The 25,365-nt window shown below is 38.2% G+C and overlaps 16 non-coding genes across 16 annotated transcripts; all 16 read right to left on the bottom strand.

The window, feature by feature from the left end:
- Positions 1-180: 180 nt before the first annotated feature.
- On the bottom strand, positions 181-299 carry LOC128170300 (5S ribosomal RNA). Its single transcript, XR_008241807.1, has one exon. It is a non-coding gene; the product is annotated as a 5S ribosomal RNA (ribosomal RNA).
- A 1,537-nt stretch (positions 300-1,836) lies between these two features.
- LOC128170303 (5S ribosomal RNA) lies at positions 1,837-1,955 on the bottom strand. Its single transcript, XR_008241809.1, has one exon. It is a non-coding gene; the product is annotated as a 5S ribosomal RNA (ribosomal RNA).
- A 1,529-nt stretch (positions 1,956-3,484) lies between these two features.
- LOC128170304 (5S ribosomal RNA) lies at positions 3,485-3,603 on the bottom strand. The gene has a single exon (XR_008241810.1). It is a non-coding gene; the product is annotated as a 5S ribosomal RNA (ribosomal RNA).
- A 1,533-nt stretch (positions 3,604-5,136) lies between these two features.
- On the bottom strand, positions 5,137-5,255 carry LOC128170305 (5S ribosomal RNA). Its single transcript, XR_008241811.1, has one exon. It is a non-coding gene; the product is annotated as a 5S ribosomal RNA (ribosomal RNA).
- A 1,528-nt stretch (positions 5,256-6,783) lies between these two features.
- On the bottom strand, positions 6,784-6,902 carry LOC128170306 (5S ribosomal RNA). Its single transcript, XR_008241812.1, has one exon. It is a non-coding gene; the product is annotated as a 5S ribosomal RNA (ribosomal RNA).
- Positions 6,903-8,430: 1,528 nt separating this feature from the next.
- Positions 8,431-8,549, bottom strand: LOC128170307 (5S ribosomal RNA). The gene has a single exon (XR_008241813.1). It is a non-coding gene; the product is annotated as a 5S ribosomal RNA (ribosomal RNA).
- A 1,530-nt stretch (positions 8,550-10,079) lies between these two features.
- Positions 10,080-10,198, bottom strand: LOC128170195 (5S ribosomal RNA). The gene has a single exon (XR_008241706.1). It is a non-coding gene; the product is annotated as a 5S ribosomal RNA (ribosomal RNA).
- A 1,532-nt stretch (positions 10,199-11,730) lies between these two features.
- LOC128170196 (5S ribosomal RNA) lies at positions 11,731-11,849 on the bottom strand. The gene has a single exon (XR_008241707.1). It is a non-coding gene; the product is annotated as a 5S ribosomal RNA (ribosomal RNA).
- A 1,538-nt stretch (positions 11,850-13,387) lies between these two features.
- On the bottom strand, positions 13,388-13,506 carry LOC128170198 (5S ribosomal RNA). Its single transcript, XR_008241708.1, has one exon. It is a non-coding gene; the product is annotated as a 5S ribosomal RNA (ribosomal RNA).
- Positions 13,507-15,034: 1,528 nt separating this feature from the next.
- On the bottom strand, positions 15,035-15,153 carry LOC128170199 (5S ribosomal RNA). Its single transcript, XR_008241709.1, has one exon. It is a non-coding gene; the product is annotated as a 5S ribosomal RNA (ribosomal RNA).
- A 1,535-nt stretch (positions 15,154-16,688) lies between these two features.
- Positions 16,689-16,807, bottom strand: LOC128170200 (5S ribosomal RNA). The gene has a single exon (XR_008241710.1). It is a non-coding gene; the product is annotated as a 5S ribosomal RNA (ribosomal RNA).
- A 1,538-nt stretch (positions 16,808-18,345) lies between these two features.
- Positions 18,346-18,464, bottom strand: LOC128170202 (5S ribosomal RNA). The gene has a single exon (XR_008241712.1). It is a non-coding gene; the product is annotated as a 5S ribosomal RNA (ribosomal RNA).
- Positions 18,465-19,994: 1,530 nt separating this feature from the next.
- On the bottom strand, positions 19,995-20,113 carry LOC128170203 (5S ribosomal RNA). Its single transcript, XR_008241713.1, has one exon. It is a non-coding gene; the product is annotated as a 5S ribosomal RNA (ribosomal RNA).
- Positions 20,114-21,454: 1,341 nt separating this feature from the next.
- Positions 21,455-21,573, bottom strand: LOC128170204 (5S ribosomal RNA). Its single transcript, XR_008241714.1, has one exon. It is a non-coding gene; the product is annotated as a 5S ribosomal RNA (ribosomal RNA).
- A 1,531-nt stretch (positions 21,574-23,104) lies between these two features.
- On the bottom strand, positions 23,105-23,223 carry LOC128170205 (5S ribosomal RNA). The gene has a single exon (XR_008241715.1). It is a non-coding gene; the product is annotated as a 5S ribosomal RNA (ribosomal RNA).
- A 1,529-nt stretch (positions 23,224-24,752) lies between these two features.
- Positions 24,753-24,871, bottom strand: LOC128170206 (5S ribosomal RNA). The gene has a single exon (XR_008241716.1). It is a non-coding gene; the product is annotated as a 5S ribosomal RNA (ribosomal RNA).
- Between the last annotated feature and the right edge of the window lie 494 nt (positions 24,872-25,365).

A 25,365-nucleotide genomic window follows, 5' to 3' on the forward strand; every position in this document is an offset into this window, starting at 1 on the left:
TTTACTTGCTTATTTCTTGTCTGCCGCATGCATGTAAATTTCACCGCACGTTTTTCACGGACTTGTCTCCCTTAGACCATGATGACTTGGAGATCATTGGAAAATTTATTCGCAGGGCGAATTATGAGAATTATTTTTGATAAAAAAAAAATTGATGAAATTTTATTTGAAATAAGAAAAAGTCTACGACACCTGGTATTCCCAGGCGGTCACCCATCCAAGTACTAACCAAGCTCTACGTTGCTTAACTTCGGTGATCGGACGAGAACCGGTGCTTTCAACGTGATATGGCCGTAGACATTAGATAGGGTTTATATTGCGTACATAAAGATACAGTTGTGAAAGACATTTCAATTATTTTAATTTCATGTTTCAGATATTTATATTTTAGTGTAATAAAAGCTATATGTTACTCACTGACTCACTCCATAGAAATGTTTACTTTGTTTTGTAAAGGGGGGGGGGGGGGGGGGGTGAACGCGCACTTGCTACTGTTGCGAATGTGAAAAAGGGGGGGGGGGTCTTGTAAGACGCCTTGTGGTTTTTTTTTATTTGATGATATGACAGAATACACTTGTGTTTGTAGATGATGAGAGGGATTGATATATCATCGGGGCACTTTCTATTACACGAAAAGAGGGCGGGGGGGGGGGGGATAAATAATATTTATCTGTATTACAAAAGTAAAATTCAATTGTGGGATATGCAAGTGTAATGTGTTGTTGCTGTTGTAATTTGTTTTTGGTGTATATGTTCATTTTTTCCATTGATAATTTATCTATTTTGATTTCATTGATTTGTACACTGTATTTCTATTGTATTGTATAGAGACATCTTTTCGAAAAAATTTCATGGCTCTAAAAAGAGCCGTTTGCAGTTATATCTGTAGTAACCGCTCAGTACTCCTCATCTGATCCGGAGTCTGACATGTCGTCGGAGATGATCTGTACATCTTCTCCAAACATTTCACGCCTTAGGTCTGCTACTGTCTGTGCTTTGTTGTGAGCGTAGTCGTAGTACATGTTTCTGAGTCCCTCAACAACTGCCAGTCTCAGTCTAAGGCTGTATCTGAAGGAACGATGATTCTCTGCCTTGGCTCTACTGTATCGGGACTGGAGGTCAGACATCTTGTAGTTGAGTTGGACAATCTGCTCACACGCTCTTTTAAAGCGACGTTCGCTGTCCATCAACGAAAAACGCTTGTCCATAGTCTTTCTTCTGGGACTGGTACTTTGGATAGCTTTCATCTTGATATAGGATATAGCACTAGAAGATGCAGTAAGTGTTTTCGATTTGCAGTGTAGGATTTGTGATGTCCTTGCTCTTCGCGCACCCCACTATATAGCGCACAGTGGCATTGCTAATTGAGAAACTCGTTTCATTTCATAAGGCGACACGAGTCGCCTGAATAAACAAGTTATTATCTGTCTCAAATGCTGTGCCAGGTGCCATGATTGCTGAGCTTGGGCTGACAATTATCTACCCTAATATACCGTTATTTCGCTTCTTCAAAATTGAGATACATAATTATGTGTATTGTATAAGGTAATTAATTAAGCATATAATATTTGATAATCATTAATAATCGGTAATTCATACATGGACAAAATATCGTTTCATTGTTTTTTGTAATGCGATTGATTCGCTATGTTTTATTTTACTTGCTTATTTCTTGTCTGCCGCATGCATGTAAATTTCACCGCACGTTTTTCACGGACTTGTCTCCCTTAGACCATGATGACTTGGAGATCATTGGAAAATTTATTCGCAGGGCGAATTATGAGAATTATTTTTGATAAAAAAAAAATTGATGAAATTTTATTTGAAATAAGAAAAAGTCTACGACACCTGGTATTCCCAGGCGGTCACCCATCCAAGTACTAACCAAGCTCTACGTTGCTTAACTTCGGTGATCGGACGAGAACCGGTGCTTTCAACGTGATATGGCCGTAGACATTAGATAGGGTTTATATTGCGTACATAAAGATACAGTTGTGAAAGACATTTCAATTATTTTAATTTCATGTTTCAGATATTTATATTTTAGTGTAATAAAAGCTATATGTTACTCACTGACTCACTCCATAGAAATGTTTACTTTGTTTTGTAAAGGGGGGGGGGGGGGGTGAACGCGCACTTGCTACTGTTGCGAATGTGAAAAAGGGGGGGGGGGTCTTGTAAGACGCCTTGTGGTTTTTTTTTATTTGATGATATGACAGAATACACTTGTGTTTGTAGATGATGAGAGGGATTGATATATCATCGGGGCACTTTCTATTACACGAAAAGAGGGCGGGGGGGGGGATAAATAATATTTATCTGTATTACAAAAGTAAAATTCAATTGTGGGATATGCAAGTGTAATGTGTTGTTGCTGTTGTAATTTGTTTTTGGTGTATATGTTCATTTTTTCCATTGATAATTTATCTATTTTGATTTCATTGATATGTACACTGTATTTCTATTGTATTGTATAGAGACATCTTTTCGAAAAAATTTCATGGCTCTAAAAAGAGCCGTTTGCAGTTATATCTGTAGTAACCGCTCAGTACTCCTCATCTGATCCGGAGTCTGACATGTCGTCGGAGATGATCTGTACATCTTCTCCAAACATTTCACGCCTTAGGTCTGCTACTGTCTGTGCTTTGTTGTGAGCGTAGTCGTAGTACATGTTTCTGAGTCCCTCAACAACTGCCAGTCTCAGTCTAAGGCTGTATCTGAAGGAACGATGATTCTCTGCCTTGGCTCTACTGTATCGGGACTGGAGGTCAGACATCTTGTAGTTGAGTTGGACAATCTGCTCACACGCTCTTTTAAAGCGACGTTCGCTGTCCATCAACGAAAAACGCTTGTCCATAGTCTTTCTTCTGGGACTGGTACTTTGGATAGCTTTCATCTTGATATAGGATATAGCACTAGAAGATGCAGTAAGTGTTTTCGATTTGCAGTGTAGGATTTGTGATGTCCTTGCTCTTCGCGCACCCCACTATATAGCGCACAGTGGCATTGCTAATTGAGAAACTCGTTTCATTTCATAAGGCGACACGAGTCGCCTGAATAAACAAGTTATTATCTGTCTCAAATGCTGTGCCAGGTGCCATGATTGCTGAGCTTGGGCTGACAATTATCTACCCTAATATACCGTTATTTCGCTTCTTCAAAATTGAGATACATAATTATGTGTATTGTATAAGGTAATTAATTAAGCATATAATATTTGATAATCATTAATAATCGGTAATTCATACATGGACAAAATATCGTTTCATTGTTTTTTGTAATGCGATTGATTCGCTATGTTTTATTTTACTTGCTTATTTCTTGTCTGCCGCATGCATGTAAATTTCACCGCACGTTTTTCACGGACTTGTCTCCCTTAGACCATGATGACTTGGAGATCATTGGAAAATTTATTCGCAGGGCGAATTATGAGAATTATTTTTGATAAAAAAAAATTGATGAAATTTTATTTGAAATAAGAAAAAGTCTACGACACCTGGTATTCCCAGGCGGTCACCCATCCAAGTACTAACCAAGCTCTACGTTGCTTAACTTCGGTGATCGGACGAGAACCGGTGCTTTCAACGTGATATGGCCGTAGACATTAGATAGGGTTTATATTGCGTACATAAAGATACAGTTGTGAAAGACATTTCAATTATTTTAATTTCATGTTTCAGATATTTATATTTTAGTGTAATAAAAGCTATATGTTACTCACTGACTCACTCCATAGAAATGTTTACTTTGTTTTGTAAAGGGGGGGGGGGGGGTGAACGCGCACTTGCTACTGTTGCGAATGTGAAAAAGGGGGGGGGGGGGTCTTGTAAGACGCCTTGTGGTTTTTTTTTATTTGATGATATGACAGAATACACTTGTGTTTGTAGATGATGAGAGGGATTGATATATCATCGGGGCACTTTCTATTACACGAAAAGAGGGCGGGGGGGGGGGGATAAATAATATTTATCTGTATTACAAAAGTAAAATTCAATTGTGGGATATGCAAGTGTAATGTGTTGTTGCTGTTGTAATTTGTTTTTGGTGTATATGTTCATTTTTTCCATTGATAATTTATCTATTTTGATTTCATTGATATGTACACTGTATTTCTATTGTATTGTATAGAGACATCTTTTCGAAAAAATTTCATGGCTCTAAAAAGAGCCGTTTGCAGTTATATCTGTAGTAACCGCTCAGTACTCCTCATCTGATCCGGAGTCTGACATGTCGTCGGAGATGATCTGTACATCTTCTCCAAACATTTCACGCCTTAGGTCTGCTACTGTCTGTGCTTTGTTGTGAGCGTAGTCGTAGTACATGTTTCTGAGTCCCTCAACAACTGCCAGTCTCAGTCTAAGGCTGTATCTGAAGGAACGATGATTCTCTGCCTTGGCTCTACTGTATCGGGACTGGAGGTCAGACATCTTGTAGTTGAGTTGGACAATCTGCTCACACGCTCTTTTAAAGCGACGTTCGCTGTCCATCAACGAAAAACGCTTGTCCATAGTCTTTCTTCTGGGACTGGTACTTTGGATAGCTTTCATCTTGATATAGGATATAGCACTAGAAGATGCAGTAAGTGTTTTCGATTTGCAGTGTAGGATTTGTGATGTCCTTGCTCTTCGCGCACCCCACTATATAGCGCACAGTGGCATTGCTAATTGAGAAACTCGTTTCATTTCATAAGGCGACACGAGTCGCCTGAATAAACAAGTTATTATCTGTCTCAAATGCTGTGCCAGGTGCCATGATTGCTGAGCTTGGGCTGACAATTATCTACCCTAATATACCGTTATTTCGCTTCTTCAAAATTGAGATACATAATTATGTGTATTGTATAAGGTAATTAATTAAGCATATAATATTTGATAATCATTAATAATCGGTAATTCATACATGGACAAAATATCGTTTCATTGTTTTTTGTAATGCGATTGATTCGCTATGTTTTATTTTACTTGCTTATTTCTTGTCTGCCGCATGCATGTAAATTTCACCGCACGTTTTTCACGGACTTGTCTCCCTTAGACCATGATGACTTGGAGATCATTGGAAAATTTATTCGCAGGGCGAATTATGAGAATTATTTTTGATAAAAAAAAAATTGATGAAATTTTATTTGAAATAAGAAAAAGTCTACGACACCTGGTATTCCCAGGCGGTCACCCATCCAAGTACTAACCAAGCTCTACGTTGCTTAACTTCGGTGATCGGACGAGAACCGGTGCTTTCAACGTGATATGGCCGTAGACATTAGATAGGGTTTATATTGCGTACATAAAGATACAGTTGTGAAAGACATTTCAATTATTTTAATTTCATGTTTCAGATATTTATATTTTAGTGTAATAAAAGCTATATGTTACTCACTGACTCACTCCATAGAAATGTTTACTTTGTTTTGTAAAGGGGGGGGGGGGGTGAACGCGCACTTGCTACTGTTGCGAATGTGAAAAAGGGGGGGGGGGTCTTGTAAGACGCCTTGTGGTTTTTTTTTATTTGATGATATGACAGAATACACTTGTGTTTGTAGATGATGAGAGGGATTGATATATCATCGGGGCACTTTCTATTACACGAAAAGAGGGCGGGGGGGGGGGATAAATAATATTTATCTGTATTACAAAAGTAAAATTCAATTGTGGGATATGCAAGTGTAATGTGTTGTTGCTGTTGTAATTTGTTTTTGGTGTATATGTTCATTTTTTCCATTGATAATTTATCTATTTTGATTTCATTGATATGTACACTGTATTTCTATTGTATTGTATAGAGACATCTTTTCGAAAAAATTTCATGGCTCTAAAAAGAGCCGTTTGCAGTTATATCTGTAGTAACCGCTCAGTACTCCTCATCTGATCCGGAGTCTGACATGTCGTCGGAGATGATCTGTACATCTTCTCCAAACATTTCACGCCTTAGGTCTGCTACTGTCTGTGCTTTGTTGTGAGCGTAGTCGTAGTACATGTTTCTGAGTCCCTCAACAACTGCCAGTCTCAGTCTAAGGCTGTATCTGAAGGAACGATGATTCTCTGCCTTGGCTCTACTGTATCGGGACTGGAGGTCAGACATCTTGTAGTTGAGTTGGACAATCTGCTCACACGCTCTTTTAAAGCGACGTTCGCTGTCCATCAACGAAAAACGCTTGTCCATAGTCTTTCTTCTGGGACTGGTACTTTGGATAGCTTTCATCTTGATATAGGATATAGCACTAGAAGATGCAGTAAGTGTTTTCGATTTGCAGTGTAGGATTTGTGATGTCCTTGCTCTTCGCGCACCCCACTATATAGCGCACAGTGGCATTGCTAATTGAGAAACTCGTTTCATTTCATAAGGCGACACGAGTCGCCTGAATAAACAAGTTATTATCTGTCTCAAATGCTGTGCCAGGTGCCATGATTGCTGAGCTTGGGCTGACAATTATCTACCCTAATATACCGTTATTTCGCTTCTTCAAAATTGAGATACATAATTATGTGTATTGTATAAGGTAATTAATTAAGCATATAATATTTGATAATCATTAATAATCGGTAATTCATACATGGACAAAATATCGTTTCATTGTTTTTTGTAATGCGATTGATTCGCTATGTTTTATTTTACTTGCTTATTTCTTGTCTGCCGCATGCATGTAAATTTCACCGCACGTTTTTCACGGACTTGTCTCCCTTAGACCATGATGACTTGGAGATCATTGGAAAATTTATTCGCAGGGCGAATTATGAGAATTATTTTTGATAAAAAAAAATTGATGAAATTTTATTTGAAATAAGAAAAAGTCTACGACACCTGGTATTCCCAGGCGGTCACCCATCCAAGTACTAACCAAGCTCTACGTTGCTTAACTTCGGTGATCGGACGAGAACCGGTGCTTTCAACGTGATATGGCCGTAGACATTAGATAGGGTTTATATTGCGTACATAAAGATACAGTTGTGAAAGACATTTCAATTATTTTAATTTCATGTTTCAGATATTTATATTTTAGTGTAATAAAAGCTATATGTTACTCACTGACTCACTCCATAGAAATGTTTACTTTGTTTTGTAAAGGGGGGGGGGGGTGAACGCGCACTTGCTACTGTTGCGAATGTGAAAAAGGGGGGGGGGTCTTGTAAGACGCCTTGTGGTTTTTTTTTATTTGATGATATGACAGAATACACTTGTGTTTGTAGATGATGAGAGGGATTGATATATCATCGGGGCACTTTCTATTACACGAAAAGAGGGCGGGGGGGGGGGGATAAATAATATTTATCTGTATTACAAAAGTAAAATTCAATTGTGGGATATGCAAGTGTAATGTGTTGTTGCTGTTGTAATTTGTTTTTGGTGTATATGTTCATTTTTTCCATTGATAATTTATCTATTTTGATTTCATTGATATGTACACTGTATTTCTATTGTATTGTATAGAGACATCTTTTCGAAAAAATTTCATGGCTCTAAAAAGAGCCGTTTGCAGTTATATCTGTAGTAACCGCTCAGTACTCCTCATCTGATCCGGAGTCTGACATGTCGTCGGAGATGATCTGTACATCTTCTCCAAACATTTCACGCCTTAGGTCTGCTACTGTCTGTGCTTTGTTGTGAGCGTAGTCGTAGTACATGTTTCTGAGTCCCTCAACAACTGCCAGTCTCAGTCTAAGGCTGTATCTGAAGGAACGATGATTCTCTGCCTTGGCTCTACTGTATCGGGACTGGAGGTCAGACATCTTGTAGTTGAGTTGGACAATCTGCTCACACGCTCTTTTAAAGCGACGTTCGCTGTCCATCAACGAAAAACGCTTGTCCATAGTCTTTCTTCTGGGACTGGTACTTTGGATAGCTTTCATCTTGATATAGGATATAGCACTAGAAGATGCAGTAAGTGTTTTCGATTTGCAGTGTAGGATTTGTGATGTCCTTGCTCTTCGCGCACCCCACTATATAGCGCACAGTGGCATTGCTAATTGAGAAACTCGTTTCATTTCATAAGGCGACACGAGTCGCCTGAATAAACAAGTTATTATCTGTCTCAAATGCTGTGCCAGGTGCCATGATTGCTGAGCTTGGGCTGACAATTATCTACCCTAATATACCGTTATTTCGCTTCTTCAAAATTGAGATACATAATTATGTGTATTGTATAAGGTAATTAATTAAGCATATAATATTTGATAATCATTAATAATCGGTAATTCATACATGGACAAAATATCGTTTCATTGTTTTTTGTAATGCGATTGATTCGCTATGTTTTATTTTACTTGCTTATTTCTTGTCTGCCGCATGCATGTAAATTTCACCGCACGTTTTTCACGGACTTGTCTCCCTTAGACCATGATGACTTGGAGATCATTGGAAAATTTATTCGCAGGGCGAATTATGAGAATTATTTTTGATAAAAAAAAAATTGATGAAATTTTATTTGAAATAAGAAAAAGTCTACGACACCTGGTATTCCCAGGCGGTCACCCATCCAAGTACTAACCAAGCTCTACGTTGCTTAACTTCGGTGATCGGACGAGAACCGGTGCTTTCAACGTGATATGGCCGTAGACATTAGATAGGGTTTATATTGCGTACATAAAGATACAGTTGTGAAAGACATTTCAATTATTTTAATTTCATGTTTCAGATATTTATATTTTAGTGTAATAAAAGCTATATGTTACTCACTGACTCACTCCATAGAAATGTTTACTTTGTTTTGTAAAGGGGGGGGGGGGGTGAACGCGCACTTGCTACTGTTGCGAATGTGAAAAAGGGGGGGGGGGTCTTGTAAGACGCCTTGTGGTTTTTTTTTATTTGATGATATGACAGAATACACTTGTGTTTGTAGATGATGAGAGGGATTGATATATCATCGGGGCACTTTCTATTACACGAAAAGAGGGCGGGGGGGGGGGGATAAATAATATTTATCTGTATTACAAAAGTAAAATTCAATTGTGGGATATGCAAGTGTAATGTGTTGTTGCTGTTGTAATTTGTTTTTGGTGTATATGTTCATTTTTTCCATTGATAATTTATCTATTTTGATTTCATTGATATGTACACTGTATTTCTATTGTATTGTATAGAGACATCTTTTCGAAAAAATTTCATGGCTCTAAAAAGAGCCGTTTGCAGTTATATCTGTAGTAACCGCTCAGTACTCCTCATCTGATCCGGAGTCTGACATGTCGTCGGAGATGATCTGTACATCTTCTCCAAACATTTCACGCCTTAGGTCTGCTACTGTCTGTGCTTTGTTGTGAGCGTAGTCGTAGTACATGTTTCTGAGTCCCTCAACAACTGCCAGTCTCAGTCTAAGGCTGTATCTGAAGGAACGATGATTCTCTGCCTTGGCTCTACTGTATCGGGACTGGAGGTCAGACATCTTGTAGTTGAGTTGGACAATCTGCTCACACGCTCTTTTAAAGCGACGTTCGCTGTCCATCAACGAAAAACGCTTGTCCATAGTCTTTCTTCTGGGACTGGTACTTTGGATAGCTTTCATCTTGATATAGGATATAGCACTAGAAGATGCAGTAAGTGTTTTCGATTTGCAGTGTAGGATTTGTGATGTCCTTGCTCTTCGCGCACCCCACTATATAGCGCACAGTGGCATTGCTAATTGAGAAACTCGTTTCATTTCATAAGGCGACACGAGTCGCCTGAATAAACAAGTTATTATCTGTCTCAAATGCTGTGCCAGGTGCCATGATTGCTGAGCTTGGGCTGACAATTATCTACCCTAATATACCGTTATTTCGCTTCTTCAAAATTGAGATACATAATTATGTGTATTGTATAAGGTAATTAATTAAGCATATAATATTTGATAATCATTAATAATCGGTAATTCATACATGGACAAAATATCGTTTCATTGTTTTTTGTAATGCGATTGATTCGCTATGTTTTATTTTACTTGCTTATTTCTTGTCTGCCGCATGCATGTAAATTTCACCGCACGTTTTTCACGGACTTGTCTCCCTTAGACCATGATGACTTGGAGATCATTGGAAAATTTATTCGCAGGGCGAATTATGAGAATTATTTTTGATAAAAAAAAAATTGATGAAATTTTATTTGAAATAAGAAAAAGTCTACGACACCTGGTATTCCCAGGCGGTCACCCATCCAAGTACTAACCAAGCTCTACGTTGCTTAACTTCGGTGATCGGACGAGAACCGGTGCTTTCAACGTGATATGGCCGTAGACATTAGATAGGGTTTATATTGCGTACATAAAGATACAGTTGTGAAAGACATTTCAATTATTTTAATTTCATGTTTCAGATATTTATATTTTAGTGTAATAAAAGCTATATGTTACTCACTGACTCACTCCATAGAAATGTTTACTTTGTTTTGTAAAGGGGGGGGGGGGTGAACGCGCACTTGCTACTGTTGCGAATGTGAAAAAGGGGGGGGGGGTCTTGTAAGACGCCTTGTGGTTTTTTTTTATTTGATGATATGACAGAATACACTTGTGTTTGTAGATGATGAGAGGGATTGATATATCATCGGGGCACTTTCTATTACACGAAAAGAGGGCGGGGGGGGGGGGGGGATAAATAATATTTATCTGTATTACAAAAGTAAAATTCAATTGTGGGATATGCAAGTGTAATGTGTTGTTGCTGTTGTAATTTGTTTTTGGTGTATATGTTCATTTTTTCCATTGATAATTTATCTATTTTGATTTCATTGATATGTACACTGTATTTCTATTGTATTGTATAGAGACATCTTTTCGAAAAAATTTCATGGCTCTAAAAAGAGCCGTTTGCAGTTATATCTGTAGTAACCGCTCAGTACTCCTCATCTGATCCGGAGTCTGACATGTCGTCGGAGATGATCTGTACATCTTCTCCAAACATTTCACGCCTTAGGTCTGCTACTGTCTGTGCTTTGTTGTGAGCGTAGTCGTAGTACATGTTTCTGAGTCCCTCAACAACTGCCAGTCTCAGTCTAAGGCTGTATCTGAAGGAACGATGATTCTCTGCCTTGGCTCTACTGTATCGGGACTGGAGGTCAGACATCTTGTAGTTGAGTTGGACAATCTGCTCACACGCTCTTTTAAAGCGACGTTCGCTGTCCATCAACGAAAAACGCTTGTCCATAGTCTTTCTTCTGGGACTGGTACTTTGGATAGCTTTCATCTTGATATAGGATATAGCACTAGAAGATGCAGTAAGTGTTTTCGATTTGCAGTGTAGGATTTGTGATGTCCTTGCTCTTCGCGCACCCCACTATATAGCGCACAGTGGCATTGCTAATTGAGAAACTCGTTTCATTTCATAAGGCGACACGAGTCGCCTGAATAAACAAGTTATTATCTGTCTCAAATGCTGTGCCAGGTGCCATGATTGCTGAGCTTGGGCTGACAATTATCTACCCTAATATACCGTTATTTCGCTTCTTCAAAATTGAGATACATAATTATGTGTATTGTATAAGGTAATTAATTAAGCATATAATATTTGATAATCATTAATAATCGGTAATTCATACATGGACAAAATATCGTTTCATTGTTTTTTGTAATGCGATTGATTCGCTATGTTTTATTTTACTTGCTTATTTCTTGTCTGCCGCATGCATGTAAATTTCACCGCACGTTTTTCACGGACTTGTCTCCCTTAGACCATGATGACTTGGAGATCATTGGAAAATTTATTCGCAGGGCGAATTATGAGAATTATTTTTGATAAAAAAAAAATTGATGAAATTTTATTTGAAATAAGAAAAAGTCTACGACACCTGGTATTCCCAGGCGGTCACCCATCCAAGTACTAACCAAGCTCTACGTTGCTTAACTTCGGTGATCGGACGAGAACCGGTGCTTTCAACGTGATATGGCCGTAGACATTAGATAGGGTTTATATTGCGTACATAAAGATACAGTTGTGAAAGACATTTCAATTATTTTAATTTCATGTTTCAGATATTTATATTTTAGTGTAATAAAAGCTATATGTTACTCACTGACTCACTCCATAGAAATGTTTACTTTGTTTTGTAAAGGGGGGGGGGGGGGGTGAACGCGCACTTGCTACTGTTGCGAATGTGAAAAAGGGGGGGGGGGGGGTCTTGTAAGACGCCTTGTGGTTTTTTTTTATTTGATGATATGACAGAATACACTTGTGTTTGTAGATGATGAGAGGGATTGATATATCATCGGGGCACTTTCTATTACACGAAAAGAGGGCGGGGGTGGGGGGGGGATAAATAATATTTATCTGTATTACAAAAGTAAAATTCAATTGTGGGATATGCAAGTGTAATGTGTTGTTGCTGTTGTAATTTGTTTTTGGTGTATATGTTCATTTTTTCCATTGATAATTTATCTATTTTGATTTCATTGATATGTACACTGTATTTCTATTGTATTGTATAGAGACATCTTTTCGAAAAAATTTCATGGCTCTAAAAAGAGCCGTTTGCAGTTATATCTGTAGTAACCGCTCAGTACTCCTCATCTGATCCGGAGTCTGACATGTCGTCGGAGATGATCTGTACATCTTCTCCAAACATTTCACGCCTTAGGTCTGCTACTGTCTGTGCTTTGTTGTGAGCGTAGTCGTAGTACATGTTTCTGAGTCCCTCAACAACTGCCAGTCTCAGTCTAAGGCTGTATCTGAAGGAACGATGATTCTCTGCCTTGGCTCTACTGTATCGGGACTGGAGGTCAGACATCTTGTAGTTGAGTTGGACAATCTGCTCACACGCTCTTTTAAAGCGACGTTCGCTGTCCATCAACGAAAAACGCTTGTCCATAGTCTTTCTTCTGGGACTGGTACTTTGGATAGCTTTCATCTTGATATAGGATATAGCACTAGAAGATGCAGTAAGTGTTTTCGATTTGCAGTGTAGGATTTGTGATGTCCTTGCTCTTCGCGCACCCCACTATATAGCGCACAGTGGCATTGCTAATTGAGAAACTCGTTTCATTTCATAAGGCGACACGAGTCGCCTGAATAAACAAGTTATTATCTGTCTCAAATGCTGTGCCAGGTGCCATGATTGCTGAGCTTGGGCTGACAATTATCTACCCTAATATACCGTTATTTCGCTTCTTCAAAATTGAGATACATAATTATGTGTATTGTATAAGGTAATTAATTAAGCATATAATATTTGATAATCATTAATAATCGGTAATTCATACATGGACAAAATATCGTTTCATTGTTTTTTGTAATGCGATTGATTCGCTATGTTTTATTTTACTTGCTTATTTCTTGTCTGCCGCATGCATGTAAATTTCACCGCACGTTTTTCACGGACTTGTCTCCCTTAGACCATGATGACTTGGAGATCATTGGAAAATTTATTCGCAGGGCGAATTATGAGAATTATTTTTGATAAAAAAAAAATTGATGAAATTTTATTTGAAATAAGAAAAAGTCTACGACACCTGGTATTCCCAGGCGGTCACCCATCCAAGTACTAACCAAGCTCTACGTTGCTTAACTTCGGTGATCGGACGAGAACCGGTGCTTTCAACGTGATATGGCCGTAGACATTAGATAGGGTTTATATTGCGTACATAAAGATACAGTTGTGAAAGACATTTCAATTATTTTAATTTCATGTTTCAGATATTTATATTTTAGTGTAATAAAAGCTATATGTTACTCACTGACTCACTCCATAGAAATGTTTACTTTGTTTTGTAAAGGGGGGGGGGGTGAACGCGCACTTGCTACTGTTGCGAATGTGAAAAAGGGGGGGGGGGTCTTGTAAGACGCCTTGTGGTTTTTTTTTATTTGATGATATGACAGAATACACTTGTGTTTGTAGATGATGAGAGGGATTGATATATCATCGGGGCACTTTCTATTACACGAAAAGAGGGCGGGGGGGGGGGGATAAATAATATTTATCTGTATTACAAAAGTAAAATTCAATTGTGGGATATGCAAGTGTAATGTGTTGTTGCTGTTGTAATTTGTTTTTGGTGTATATGTTCATTTTTTCCATTGATAATTTATCTATTTTGATTTCATTGATATGTACACTGTATTTCTATTGTATTGTATAGAGACATCTTTTCGAAAAAATTTCATGGCTCTAAAAAGAGCCGTTTGCAGTTATATCTGTAGTAACCGCTCAGTACTCCTCATCTGATCCGGAGTCTGACATGTCGTCGGAGATGATCTGTACATCTTCTCCAAACATTTCACGCCTTAGGTCTGCTACTGTCTGTGCTTTGTTGTGAGCGTAGTCGTAGTACATGTTTCTGAGTCCCTCAACAACTGCCAGTCTCAGTCTAAGGCTGTATCTGAAGGAACGATGATTCTCTGCCTTGGCTCTACTGTATCGGGACTGGAGGTCAGACATCTTGTAGTTGAGTTGGACAATCTGCTCACACGCTCTTTTAAAGCGACGTTCGCTGTCCATCAACGAAAAACGCTTGTCCATAGTCTTTCTTCTGGGACTGGTACTTTGGATAGCTTTCATCTTGATATAGGATATAGCACTAGAAGATGCAGTAAGTGTTTTCGATTTGCAGTGTAGGATTTGTGATGTCCTTGCTCTTCGCGCACCCCACTATATAGCGCACAGTGGCATTGCTAATTGAGAAACTCGTTTCATTTCATAAGGCGACACGAGTCGCCTGAATAAACAAGTTATTATCTGTCTCAAATGCTGTGCCAGGTGCCATGATTGCTGAGCTTGGGCTGACAATTATCTACCCTAATATACCGTTATTTCGCTTCTTCAAAATTGAGATACATAATTATGTGTATTGTATAAGGTAATTAATTAAGCATATAATATTTGATAATCATTAATAATCGGTAATTCATACATGGACAAAATATCGTTTCATTGTTTTTTGTAATGCGATTGATTCGCTATGTTTTATTTTACTTGCTTATTTCTTGTCTGCCGCATGCATGTAAATTTCACCGCACGTTTTTCACGGACTTGTCTCCCTTAGACCATGATGACTTGGAGATCATTGGAAAATTTATTCGCAGGGCGAATTATGAGAATTATTTTTGATAAAAAAAAAATTGATGAAATTTTATTTGAAATAAGAAAAAGTCTACGACACCTGGTATTCCCAGGCGGTCACCCATCCAAGTACTAACCAAGCTCTACGTTGCTTAACTTCGGTGATCGGACGAGAACCGGTGCTTTCAACGTGATATGGCCGTAGACATTAGATAGGGTTTATATTGCGTACATAAAGATACAGTTGTGAAAGACATTTCAATTATTTTAATTTCATGTTTCAGATATTTATATTTTAGTGTAATAAAAGCTATATGTTACTCACTGACTCACTCCATAGAAATGTTTACTTTGTTTTGTAAAGGGGGGGGGGGGGTGAACGCGCACTTGCTACTGTTGCGAATGTGAAAAAGGGGGGGGGGGTCTTGTAAGACGCCTTGTGGTTTTTTTTTATTTGATGATATGACAGAATACACTTGTGTTTGTAGATGATGAGAGGGATTGATATATCATCGGGGCACTTTCTATTACACGAAAAGAGGGCGGGGGGGGGGGGGATAAATAATATTTATCTGTATTACAAAAGTAAAATTCAATTGTGGGATATGCAAGTGTAATGTGTTGTTGCTGTTGTAATTTGTTTTTGGTGTATATGTTCATTTTTTCCATTGATAATTTATCTATTTTGATTTCATTGATATGTACACTGTATTTCTATTGTATTGTATAGAGACATCTTTTCGAAAAAATAAATTTCATGGCTCTAAAAAGAGCCGTTTGCAGTTATATCTGTAGTAACCGCTCAGTACTCCTCATCTGATCCGGAGTCTGACATGTCGTCGGAGATGATCTGTACATCTTCTCCAAACATTTCACGCCTTAGGTCTGCTACTGTCTGTGCTTTGTTGTGAGCGTAGTCGTAGTACATGTTTCTGAGTCCCTCAACAACTGCCAGTCTCAGTCTAAGGCTGTATCTGAAGGAACGATGATTCTCTGCCTTGGCTCTACTGTATCGGGACTGGAGGTCAGACATCTTGTAGTTGAGTTGGACAATCTGCTCACACGCTCTTTTAAAGCGACGTTCGCTGTCCATCAACGAAAAACGCTTGTCCATAGTCTTTCTTCTGGGACTGGTACTTTGGATAGCTTTCATCTTGATATAGGATATAGCACTAGAAGATGCAGTAAGTGTTTTCGATTTGCAGTGTAGGATTTGTGATGTCCTTGCTCTTCGCGCACCCCACTATATAGCGCACAGTGGCATTGCTAATTGAGAAACTCGTTTCATTTCATAAGGCGACACGAGTCGCCTGAATAAACAAGTTATTATCTGTCTCAAATGCTGTGCCAGGTGCCATGATTGCTGAGCTTGGGCTGACAATTATCTACCCTAATATACCGTTATTTCGCTTCTTCAAAATTGAGATACATAATTATGTGTATTGTATAAGGTAATTAATTAAGCATATAATATTTGATAATCATTAATAATCGGTAATTCATACATGGACAAAATATCGTTTCATTGTTTTTTGTAATGCGATTGATTCGCTATGTTTTATTTTACTTGCTTATTTCTTGTCTGCCGCATGCATGTAAATTTCACCGCACGTTTTTCACGGACTTGTCTCCCTTAGACCATGATGACTTGGAGATCATTGGAAAATTTATTCGCAGGGCGAATTATGAGAATTATTTTTGATAAAAAAAAAATTGATGAAATTTTATTTGAAATAAGAAAAAGTCTACGACACCTGGTATTCCCAGGCGGTCACCCATCCAAGTACTAACCAAGCTCTACGTTGCTTAACTTCGGTGATCGGACGAGAACCGGTGCTTTCAACGTGATATGGCCGTAGACATTAGATAGGGTTTATATTGCGTACATAAAGATACAGTTGTGAAAGACATTTCAATTATTTTAATTTCATGTTTCAGATATTTATATTTTAGTGTAATAAAAGCTATATGTTACTCACTGACTCACTCCATAGAAATGTTTACTTTGTTTTGTAAAGGGGGGGGGGGGGGTGAACGCGCACTTGCTACTGTTGCGAATGTGAAAAAGGGGGGGGGGGGTCTTGTAAGACGCCTTGTGGTTTTTTTTTTATTTGATGATATGACAGAATACACTTGTGTTTGTAGATGATGAGAGGGATTGATATATCATCGGGGCACTTTCTATTACACGAAAAGAGGGCGGGGGGGGGGGGGGGGTATAAATAATATTTATCTGTATTACAAAAGTAAAATTCAATTGTGGGATATGCAAGTGTAATGTGTTGTTGCTGTTGTAATTTGTTTTTGGTGTATATGTTCATTTTTTCCATTGATAATTTATCTATTTTGATTTCATTGATATGTACACTGTATTTCTATTGTATTGTATAGAGACATCTTTTCGAAAAAATTTCATGGCTCTAAAAAGAGCCGTTTGCAGTTATATCTGTAGTAACCGCTCAGTACTCCTCATCTGATCCGGAGTCTGACATGTCGTCGGAGATGATCTGTACATCTTCTCCAAACATTTCACGCCTTAGGTCTGCTACTGTCTGTGCTTTGTTGTGAGCGTAGTCGTAGTACATGTTTCTGAGTCCCTCAACAACTGCCAGTCTCAGTCTAAGGCTGTATCTGAAGGAACGATGATTCTCTGCCTTGGCTCTACTGTATCGGGACTGGAGGTCAGACATCTTGTAGTTGAGTTGGACAATCTGCTCACACGCTCTTTTAAAGCGACGTTCGCTGTCCATCAACGAAAAACGCTTGTCCATAGTCTTTCTTCTGGGACTGGTACTTTGGATAGCTTTCATCTTGATATAGGATATAGCACTAGAAGATGCAGTAAGTGTTTTCGATTTGCAGTGTAGGATTTGTGATGTCCTTGCTCTTCGCGCACCCCACTATATAGCGCACAGTGGCATTGCTAATTGAGAAACTCGTTTCATTTCATAAGGCGACACGAGTCGCCTGAATAAACAAGTTATTATCTGTCTCAAATGCTGTGCCAGGTGCCATGATTGCTGAGCTTGGGCTGACAATTATCTACCCTAATATACCGTTATTTCGCTTCTTCAAAATTGAGATACATAATTATGTGTATTGTATAAGGTAATTAATTAAGCATATAATATTTGATAATCATTAATAATCGGTAATTCATACATGGACAAAATATCGTTTCATTGTTTTTTGTAATGCGATTGATTCGCTATGTTTTATTTTACTTGCTTATTTCTTGTCTGCCGCATGCATGTAAATTTCACCGCACGTTTTTCACGGACTTGTCTCCCTTAATCCATGATGACTTGGAGATCATTGGAAAATTTATTCGCAGGGCGAATTATGAGAATTATTTTTGATAAAAAAAAAATTGATGAAATTTTATTTGAAATAAGAAAAAGTCTACGACACCTGGTATTCCCAGGCGGTCACCCATCCAAGTACTAACCAAGCTCTACGTTGCTTAACTTCGGTGATCGGACGAGAACCGGTGCTTTCAACGTGATATGGCCGTAGACATTAGATAGGGTTTATATTGCGTACATAAAGATACAGTTGTGAAAGACATTTCAATTATTTTAATTTCATGTTTCAGATATTTATATTTTAGTGTAATAAAAGCTATATGTTACTCACTGACTCACTCCATAGAAATGTTTACTTTGTTTTGTAATGGGGGGGGGGGGGGGTGAACGCGCACTTGCTACTGTTGCGAATGTGAAAAAGGGGGGGGGGTCTTGTAAGACGCCTTGTGGTTTTTTTTTATTTGATGATATGACAGAATACACTTGTGTTTGTAGATGATGAGAGGGATTGATATATCATCGGGGCACTTTCTATTACACGAAAAGAGGGCGGGGGGGGGGGATAAATAATATTTATCTGTATTACAAAAGTAAAATTCAATTGTGGGATATGCAAGTGTAATGTGTTGTTGCTGTTGTAATTTGTTTTTGGTGTATATGTTCATTTTTTCCATTGATAATTTATCTATTTTGATTTCATTGATATGTACACTGTATTTCTATTGTATTGTATAGAGACATCTTTTCGAAAAAATTTCATGGCTCTAAAAAGAGCCGTTTGCAGTTATATCTGTAGTAACCGCTCAGTACTCCTCATCTGATCCGGAGTCTGACATGTCGTCGGAGATGATCTGTACATCTTCTCCAAACATTTCACGCCTTAGGTCTGCTACTGTCTGTGCTTTGTTGTGAGCGTAGTCGTAGTACATGTTTCTGAGTCCCTCAACAACTGCCAGTCTCAGTCTAAGGCTGTATCTGAAGGAACGATGATTCTCTGCCTTGGCTCTACTGTATCGGGACTGGAGGTCAGACATCTTGTAGTTGAGTTGGACAATCTGCTCACACGCTCTTTTAAAGCGACGTTCGCTGTCCATCAACGAAAAACGCTTGTCCATAGTCTTTCTTCTGGGACTGGTACTTTGGATAGCTTTCATCTTGATATAGGATATAGCACTAGAAGATGCAGTAAGTGTTTTCGATTTGCAGTGTAGGATTTGTGATGTCCTTGCTCTTCGCGCACCCCACTATATAGCGCACAGTGGCATTGCTAATTGAGAAACTCGTTTCATTTCATAAGGCGACACGAGTCGCCTGAATAAACAAGTTATTATCTGTCTCAAATGCTGTGCCAGGTGCCATGATTGCTGAGCTTGGGCTGACAATTATCTACCCTAATATACCGTTATTTCGCTTCTTCAAAATTGAGATACATAATTATGTGTATTGTATAAGGTAATTAATTAAGCATATAATATTTGATAATCATTAATAATCGGTAATTCATACATGGACAAAATATCGTTTCATTGTTTTTTGTAATGCGATTGATTCGCTATGTTTTATTTTACTTGCTTATTTCTTGTCTGCCGCATGCATGTAAATTTCACCGCACGTTTTTCACGGACTTGTCTCCCTTAGACCATGATGACTTGGAGATCATTGGAAAATTTATTCGCAGGGCGAATTATGAGAATTATTTTTGATAAAAAAAAAATTGATGAAATTTTATTTGAAATAAGAAAAAGTCTACGACACCTGGTATTCCCAGGCGGTCACCCATCCAAGTACTAACCAAGCTCTACGTTGCTTAACTTCGGTGATCGGACGAGAACCGGTGCTTTCAACGTGATATGGCCGTAGACATTAGATAGGGTTTATATTGCGTACATAAAGATACAGTTGTGAAAGACATTTCAATTATTTTAATTTCATGTTTCAGATATTTATATTTTAGTGTAATAAAAGCTATATGTTACTCACTGACTCACTCCATAGAAATGTTTACTTTGTTTTGTAAAGGGGGGGGGGGGGGGTGAACGCGCACTTGCTACTGTTGCGAATGTGAAAAAGGGGGGGGGGTCTTGTAAGACGCCTTGTGGTTTTTTTTTATTTGATGATATGACAGAATACACTTGTGTTTGTAGATGATGAGAGGGATTGATATATCATCGGGGCACTTTCTATTACACGAAAAGAGGGCGGGGGGGGGGGGGGGGGATAAATAATATTTATCTGTATTACAAAAGTAAAATTCAATTGTGGGATATGCAAGTGTAATGTGTTGTTGCTGTTGTAATTTGTTTTTGGTGTATATGTTCATTTTTTCCATTGATAATTTATCTATTTTGATTTCATTGATATGTACACTGTATTTCTATTGTATTGTATAGAGACATCTTTTCGAAAAAATTTCATGGCTCTAAAAAGAGCCGTTTGCAGTTATATCTGTAGTAACTGCCTTGGCTCTACTGTATCGGGACTGGAGGTCAGACATCTTGTAGTTGAGTTGGACAATCTGCTCACACGCTCTTTTAAAGCGACGTTCGCTGTCCATCAACGAAAAACGCTTGTCCATAGTCTTTCTTCTGGGACTGGTACTTTGGATAGCTTTCATCTTGATATAGGATATAGCACTAGAAGATGCAGTAAGTGTTTTCGATTTGCAGTGTAGGATTTGTGATGTCCTTGCTCTTCGCGCACCCCACTATATAGCGCACAGTGGCATTGCTAATTGAGAAACTCGTTTCATTTCATAAGGCGACACGAGTCGCCTGAATAAACAAGTTATTATCTGTCTCAAATGCTGTGCCAGGTGCCATGATTGCTGAGCTTGGGCTGACAATTATCTACCCTAATATACCGTTATTTCGCTTCTTCAAAATTGAGATACATAATTATGTGTATTGTATAAGGTAATTAATTAAGCATATAATATTTGATAATCATTAATAATCGGTAATTCATACATGGACAAAATATCGTTTCATTGTTTTTTGTAATGCGATTGATTCGCTATGTTTTATTTTACTTGCTTATTTCTTGTCTGCCGCATGCATGTAAATTTCACCGCACGTTTTTCACGGACTTGTCTCCCTTAGACCATGATGACTTGGAGATCATTGGAAAATTTATTCGCAGGGCGAATTATGAGAATTATTTTTGATAAAAAAAAAATTGATGAAATTTTATTTGAAATAAGAAAAAGTCTACGACACCTGGTATTCCCAGGCGGTCACCCATCCAAGTACTAACCAAGCTCTACGTTGCTTAACTTCGGTGATCGGACGAGAACCGGTGCTTTCAACGTGATATGGCCGTAGACATTAGATAGGGTTTATATTGCGTACATAAAGATACAGTTGTGAAAGACATTTCAATTATTTTAATTTCATGTTTCAGATATTTATATTTTAGTGTAATAAAAGCTATATGTTACTCACTGACTCACTCCATAGAAATGTTTACTTTGTTTTGTAAAGGGGGGGGGGGGGTGAACGCGCACTTGCTACTGTTGCGAATGTGAAAAAGGGGGGGGGGGGGGTCTTGTAAGACGCCTTGTGGTTTTTTTTTATTTGATGATATGACAGAATACACTTGTGTTTGTAGATGATGAGAGGGATTGATATATCATCGGGGCACTTTCTATTACACGAAAAGAGGGCGGGGGGGGGGATAAATAATATTTATCTGTATTACAAAAGTAAAATTCAATTGTGGGATATGCAAGTGTAATGTGTTGTTGCTGTTGTAATTTGTTTTTGGTGTATATGTTCATTTTTTCCATTGATAATTTATCTATTTTGATTTCATTGATATGTACACTGTATTTCTATTGTATTGTATAGAGACATCTTTTCGAAAAAATTTCATGGCTCTAAAAAGAGCCGTTTGCAGTTATATCTGTAGTAACCGCTCAGTACTCCTCATCTGATCCGGAGTCTGACATGTCGTCGGAGATGATCTGTACATCTTCTCCAAACATTTCACGCCTTAGGTCTGCTACTGTCTGTGCTTTGTTGTGAGCGTAGTCGTAGTACATGTTTCTGAGTCCCTCAACAACTGCCAGTCTCAGTCTAAGGCTGTATCTGAAGGAACGATGATTCTCTGCCTTGGCTCTACTGTATCGGGACTGGAGGTCAGACATCTTGTAGTTGAGTTGGACAATCTGCTCACACGCTCTTTTAAAGCGACGTTCGCTGTCCATCAACGAAAAACGCTTGTCCATAGTCTTTCTTCTGGGACTGGTACTTTGGATAGCTTTCATCTTGATATAGGATATAGCACTAGAAGATGCAGTAAGTGTTTTCGATTTGCAGTGTAGGATTTGTGATGTCCTTGCTCTTCGCGCACCCCACTATATAGCGCACAGTGGCATTGCTAATTGAGAAACTCGTTTCATTTCATAAGGCGACACGAGTCGCCTGAATAAACAAGTTATTATCTGTCTCAAATGCTGTGCCAGGTGCCATGATTGCTGAGCTTGGGCTGACAATTATCTACCCTAATATACCGTTATTTCGCTTCTTCAAAATTGAGATACATAATTATGTGTATTGTATAAGGTAATTAATTAAGCATATAATATTTGATAATCATTAATAATCGGTAATTCATACATGGACAAAATATCGTTTCATTGTTTTTTGTAATGCGATTGATTCGCTATGTTTTATTTTACTTGCTTATTTCTTGTCTGCCGCATGCATGTAAATTTCACCGCACGTTTTTCACGGACTTGTCTCCCTTAGACCATGATGACTTGGAGATCATTGGAAAATTTATTCGCAGGGCGAATTATGAGAATTATTTTTGATAAAAAAAAAATTGATGAAATTTTATTTGAAATAAGAAAAAGTCTACGACACCTGGTATTCCCAGGCGGTCACCCATCCAAGTACTAACCAAGCTCTACGTTGCTTAACTTCGGTGATCGGACGAGAACCGGTGCTTTCAACGTGATATGGCCGTAGACATTAGATAGGGTTTATATTGCGTACATAAAGATACAGTTGTGAAAGACATTTCAATTATTTTAATTTCATGTTTCAGATATTTATATTTTAGTGTAATAAAAGCTATATGTTACTCACTGACTCACTCCATAGAAATGTTTACTTTGTTTTGTAAAGGGGGGGGGGGGGGGTGAACGCGCACTTGCTACTGTTGCGAATGTGAAAAAGGGGGGGGGGTCTTGTAAGACGCCTTGTGGTTTTTTTTTATTTGATGATATGACAGAATACACTTGTGTTTGTAGATGATGAGAGGGATTGATATATCATCGGGGCACTTTCTATTACACGAAAAGAGGGCGGGGGGGGGGATAAATAATATTTATCTGTATTACAAAAGTAAAATTCAATTGTGGGATATGCAAGTGTAATGTGTTGTTGCTGTTGTAATTTGTTTTTGGTGTATATGTTCATTTTTTCCATTGATAATTTATCTATTTTGATTTCATTGATATGTACACTGTATTTCTATTGTATTGTATAGAGACATCTTTTCGAAAAAATTTCATGGCTCTAAAAAGAGCCGTTTGCAGTTATATCTGTAGTAACCGCTCAGTACTCCTCATCTGATCCGGAGTCTGACATGTCGTCGGAGATGATCTGTACATCTTCTCCAAACATTTCACGCCTTAGGTCTGCTACTGTCTGTGCTTTGTTGTGAGCGTAGTCGTAGTACATGTTTCTGAGTCCCTCAACAACTGCCAGTCTCAGTCTAAGGCTGTATCTGAAGGAACGATGATTCTCTGCCTTGGCTCTACTGTATCGGGACTGGAGGTCAGACATCTTGTAGTTGAGTTGGACAATCTGCTCACACGCTCTTTTAAAGCGACGTTCGCTGTCCATCAACGAAAAACGCTTGTCCATAGTCTTTCTTCTGGGACTGGTACTTTGGATAGCTTTCATCTTGATATAGGATATAGCACTAGAAGATGCAGTAAGTGTTTTCGATTTGCAGTGTAGGATTTGTGATGTCCTTGCTCTTCGCGCACCCCACTATATAGCGCACAGTGGCATTGCTAATTGAGAAACTCGTTTCATTTCATAAGGCGACACGAGTCGCCTGAATAAACAAGTTATTATCTGTCTCAAATGCTGTGCCAGGTGCCATGATTGCTGAGCTTGGGCTGACAATTATCTACCCTAATATACCGTTATTTCGCTTCTTCAAAATTGAGATACATAATTATGTGTATTGTATAAGGTAATTAATTAAGCATATAATATTTGATAATCATTAATAATCGGTAATTCATACATGGACAAAATATCGTTTCATTGTTTTTTGTAATGCGATTGATTCGCTATGTTTTATTTTACTTGCTTATTTCTTGTCTGCCGCATTCATGTAAATTTCACCGCACGTTTTTCACGGACTTGTCTCCCTTAGACCATGATGACTTGGAGATCATTGGAAAATTTATTCGCAGGGCGAATTATGAGAATTATTTTTGATAAAAAAAAAATTGATGAAATTTTATTTGAAATAAGAAAAAGTCTACGACACCTGGTATTCCCAGGCGGTCACCCATCCAAGTACTAACCAAGCTCTACGTTGCTTAACTTCGGTGATCGGACGAGAACCGGTGCTTTCAACGTGATATGGCCGTAGACATTAGATAGGGTTTATATTGCGTACATAAAGATACAGTTGTGAAAGACATTTCAATTATTTTAATTTCATGTTTCAGATATTTATATTTTAGTGTAATAAAAGCTATATGTTACTCACTGACTCACTCCATAGAAATGTTTACTTTGTTTTGTAATGGGGGGGGGGGGTGAACGCGCACTTGCTACTGTTGCGAATGTGAAAAAGGGGGGGGGGGGTCTTGTAAGACGCCTTGTGGTTTTTTTTTATTTGATGATATGACAGAATACACTTGTGTTTGTAGATGATGAGAGGGATTGATATATCATCGGGGCACTTTCTATTACACGAAAAGAGGGCGGGGGGGGGGGGGATAAATAATATTTATCTGTATTACAAAAGTAAAATTCAATTGTGGGATATGCAAGTGTAATGTGTTGTTGCTGTTGTAATTTGTTTTTGGTGTATATGTTCATTTTTTCCATTGATAATTTATCTATTTTGATTTCATTGATAT

The sequence above is a fragment of the Crassostrea angulata genome, chromosome 1 (assembly GCF_025612915.1).
Source record: "Crassostrea angulata isolate pt1a10 chromosome 1, ASM2561291v2, whole genome shotgun sequence".
Taxonomy (NCBI): Eukaryota; Metazoa; Mollusca; class Bivalvia; order Ostreida; family Ostreidae; genus Magallana; species Magallana angulata.